Source organism: Oryctolagus cuniculus, chromosome 13, assembly GCF_964237555.1.
Source record: "Oryctolagus cuniculus chromosome 13, mOryCun1.1, whole genome shotgun sequence".
Lineage (NCBI taxonomy): Eukaryota > Metazoa > Chordata > Mammalia > Lagomorpha > Leporidae > Oryctolagus > Oryctolagus cuniculus.
The window spans coordinates 89289313-89294023 of NC_091444.1; the positions used below are offsets into that span (position 1 = coordinate 89289313).

Consider the following 4711-nt stretch of genomic DNA (forward strand, 5'->3'; position numbering starts at 1 on the left):
CCAGGAGCCTCTTCCAGGTCTCCAACATGAGTGCAGGGGCCAAGGATTTGGGCTATCACCAAGTGTTTTCCCAGAGGAATTAGCAGGGGGCTGGAGCAGCCAGGACTGGAAACTGCACCCATTTGGGATACCAGCACTGCAGGCAGCAGCTTTACTCACTATGCCAGGGAAATGGCCCTGAGATCTTTTTTTTTTTTTTTTGGGGGGGGGGGCAGGCTTCATACTCTTTATTGAATATGGTTTATCCCTCTGAAACTCTTTGGGGCTGGCTCTGTGACACAGTGGGTTAACACCCTGGCCTGAAGTGCCAACATCCCATATGGGCGCAGGTTCAAGACCCGGCTGCTCCACTCTGATCAATCTCTGCAATGGCCTGGGAAAGCAGTAGAAGACAGCCCAAGTGCTTGGACCCCTGCACCCATGTGGGAAACCCAGAGGAAGCTCCTGGCTCCTGGCTTTGGATCGATGCAGCTCCAGCTATGTGGTCAATTGAGAAGTGAGCGATCCAATGGAAGACCTCTCTCTCTCTCTCTCTCTCTGCGCCTCTCCTCTCTCTGTATAACTCTGACTTTCAGATAAATAAATAAATCTCTTTTTTTTAAGAAAAAAAAAAAGAAACTCATGGGGAACTTTAATTCCAAGTATAAGAACATAATCGATGGGACCAAGTGGAATATTCCAAGTAATGATTAGGCTCAATCTATTCATATGATTAATGGACTATCTCCAGAGGGTCTGCTGTAGAAGCCACTTTGCCCTGGCCACACCAGCACTCCCTTTATTTGGCCACATGGTTTCTGCGGCACCCCAAGCCTCTGCCAACAAGAAGCCATCGCCAGATGCTACCTCGCAACCTTGAGCAGAACCTTGAGTCAAATAACACCCTTTTTTCATAATTTACCTGGTTTGAGATCTTGTGTTATTATTAACATAAAGCTACGCAGGGCCCTAGGAAGAGCTACACTGAAAGGACCGGGTTACTGACATTAAACCTTGTTTGCAATTCAGGAGACTCCGGTCATCCCTAGAGAGAAAGGTGGGACAGAGGACCCGCAAGTCAGCTTCTCACTCACGTGACAGCCAGATCTGAAGTCTGAATTCTAAGTCCTTCCTGTCCTCATCAACAATGTTGGCGGTTTCGGGGCTCCAGAGATGAGCCACAGTCACTGCAAACAGGGCCAGGACAAGACCCTCAGGGCTCCGGCTGTGGCCCAGCTCACATCCTGCGGGCCTGACGGGACTGGACCTCACTCACCATTTTCCAGCTTCTGAGGAGTCCCAGTCCTGAGGTCTCTGTAAGAGGGAGCGGAAAGGCTGACCACGGGAGGCCGCGACCAGGAGCAGAGCCGGGAAGCAAAGAACGGCGGAGCCCAGAAAGAAGATTCACACAGCGTTGCCCAGGCCAACCTGCTTGGGTAGGTCACACAATGGCGCGCACTTATGGCGTCAGAGGAGACGCAGTCAATCAGATGCAGCCTGCGGGCCTTGGGACTGTGCTGTGTTGGGGGAATAAGGTGGGTGCCTTGGGCTCAAGTTTGAAGCTGTCTCTCCTCTTCCTGGGACACGACACTCCCACAGCAGAGGGGGCCGACACCTTCCAGACCATCTCCTGAAATACTTCCCTGTTCCATTGTCTGTGATCCTGTGATTCGGGGCTCCTTAAACGTTTTCCGTGAGTTACGGTTTACGCAGTGTTTGGGCTCTAGGTCTTTTCTTTATATTCTTGTTTTTATTTTTGTGTGAGTTTGAGATTTTTAGTACTGATTTGCAAACGGTTGAGTATTATTTCTTGGTCTCATTGATCTTTCTAGAGATTTGTTTCCTAGTCTGTATTTTGTCCTTCAAAAATGTTGCCTATTTGTTTTTTTCTTGTGCCTAGTAACACCCTTCATTGTATATATTGCTCTTGAACCCAAGAATCTTGCTTAATCCTCTCATCAGTTTATATTTGGTTATGTTCTATTATATATATCAAGGTTTTCTTGGTGAAAAATTGACCCTTTTACCTAATATTTCCTGTTCCTCAGTCAGTTTCCCTGACTATACCCCCAGAACAATGTCGATGAGACAGAAGGAGAGGTAGATCCTTGTCCAAGTTCTTCCCTGTTCCATTTAACCTATATCCGGGCTCCTTCATCTCCAACACTTCTTTTTGCAGAGTAACTTTTGGCAGTTTTGGGTACCACCCTGTGTCTTTCCAAAGCTGCTGCTTCTGTCAGGTGTCTATGCTATTGACCTGTACCCTGTGTCTTCCTTTGGCTCTGGGCCTCTATGAATCCAATCCAGCCCACTATCTGCATCCCAGTGGTTTTGTATGCTGTCACATCAGTTGTGCCTCAAATGTCCCCATATTGTGTGACAATTTGTTTATCTGTTCATCTACTGCAGGGCATCTTGGTTTCATACCTGTGAAATCCAATATGAATAAAACTATTGCATTTATGTTCAAGCTGGATAGTGTGGAATATGTATTTTCACATAAACTGGGTAAATTATATGGACATCTTTGCTGCATTGTATGGTGACACTATTGAAGACTTCACAATCACACCTCCAGATGTCTTGTAAAGTACCCTTATATATTCTGACCAATAATGAATGTGATTTTTGTTTTTTCGATATTCTTGTCAATTTTTACACTGCTGTGTTTATTTGTTTATTATATCTATCTCAAAAATATTAGTGCTTAATGCTGGTTTAATTTGAGTTCTTTCTTTACAGTCCTTTCTCTTATCTCATAATTTTATGTGCTTTTTTCTAATCTGCATATATTCAATGTAAAGACAATTCTTAGTTAATTTGCTGTTTTTAAATTTGATAATTTGTCACCTCATTGCTGAGTTTTACAGTCTTTATTAATTTTTCATTCAATGACTGCTGCTATTGTTAAATATATATTTATTTATTTACTTATTTGAAAGGTCGAGTTACAGAGAGGAAAAGACAGAAAGAAATATCTTTGACCCACTGCTTCACTTCCAAAATTGCTGCAATGGCCAGGATTGGGTTAATTCAGGAGCTTTATCTCAATTTCGTTCATGGATACAGAGGTCTAAATACTTAGGCAATCCTCCACTGCTTTTCCATATATATTAGCAGGGAGCTGGATTGGAAATGGAGCATTCAGGACACAAATGGCATAGCAATCTGTGGCTTCACCCAACATCCTGTAATACCAGCCCCACATATATACTTTGCTAATATTCTCTCCCAGGATAAGATGTATTTTTCATTATTTTAAAAAATTCTTTTTGAATATAAGACATTTTTAATTTAATAGAATACATGTTACATGACCAGTATTGTAGCAGAACAGGTAAAGCCATTGCCTGTGGTTTTGGCATGCCCTATGGACACTAGCACAAGTCCTGGCTGCTTCACTTCTATTTCAGTTCATTGATAATGGCCCAGGAAAGCAACCAAATATGACACAAGTGTTTGGGCCCCAGTACCCATATGAGAGACCTTGATGAAGCTCCTGGCTGCTGGCTTCAGCCTGGCCAAATGCTGGTTGTTATAACCACTTGAGGAATGAACCAGCATATGGAAGAAATATCTCTCTCTCACTTTTTCTCTCTCTGTCACCCTCTATCTCCCTCTGTGTGTGTGTGTGTGTGTGTGTGTATAATTCTGACTTTCAAATTAAATAAATCTTTATAAAACTAAAGTCTGCATTATATTTTTATTGATCATATATTCAGTGTTGCATATAAAACTAATGCAATTAATTTCTTTTTTCATTTTACCTATGTAAAAGTCTATTCACTATGTTGAATGAGTTTATATGTTAGGTCTAAAATATGTATCTCTGTTTTTTTCTCCACTTGGTCATCCAAGAGCACTATATCCAATTTTTATAAATACATATTCATCAAGGGCCAGCACTGTGGCATAGTGGCACAGCCACTGCCTGGGATGCTGACATCTCATATGGGCACTGATGCATGTCCTGGTTTCTCCTCTTCCGATACAGCTCTCTATTATGGCCTGGGAAAGCAGTAGAAGAAGGCCCAAGTGCTTGGACCTGTGCACTGATGTAGTAGACCTGGAAGAAGCTCCTGGTTCTTGGCTTTGGATCAACACAGCTCTGTCCATTGTGGACATTTGGGGAGTGAACCAGTGGATGGAAGACCTTTCTCTCTGTTTTTCCATTTCTCTGCTTGTAACTGTATTGCTCAAAAAAATCTTAAAAGGAATACATGTTCTTCTTTGTACCTTTCACCAAGATCAGTTAAGTATAAATATTTACCTCCATATATTTATGCCATCCCCTTTAGCCACATTTCTTCTTTACCCAACATCATGATCTTTTGATTACTGTATGTTTATAATAAAACATGAAATCAATAAATGTTTATTCCTCAGATTTACTGTTATTCAACAATGTCTACAGTTTACAAATTCAGAAAAATGTTGATCATTGTCTACAGGACAGCTTACTGGAATTTTTATTGGACCATGCTGAATCTTTTGGTTCATGTGGGAAGAATGAATACCTTAATACTATTGTGTTTTTCAGATTAAGACATAAAATCCATCGATTTAGGTTTTTTCATAATTTTTCCCATACATTTTGTATGTATTTTCATGGATTTATAGTTCATAACATTTCTTCCTCCTCCTCCTCCTCTTTTCATCTTCCTCCTCCTCTTCCTCCTCATTCAGTTTCTGCCTCTGCTTTTTCTGCTTCCTCTTTTCTATCTCATCATAT

At 41.7% G+C, this 4711-nt stretch overlaps 1 long non-coding RNA gene across 1 annotated transcript; it reads left to right on the forward strand.

Moving 5' to 3' along the window:
- Nucleotides 1-1491: 1491 nt before the first annotated feature.
- LOC138845023 (uncharacterized) lies at nucleotides 1492-4351 on the forward strand. The gene is made up of 2 exons (XR_011381637.1): nucleotides 1492-1672; nucleotides 3974-4351. It is a non-coding gene; the product is annotated as an uncharacterized lncRNA (long non-coding RNA).
- Nucleotides 4352-4711: the final 360 nt, after the last annotated feature.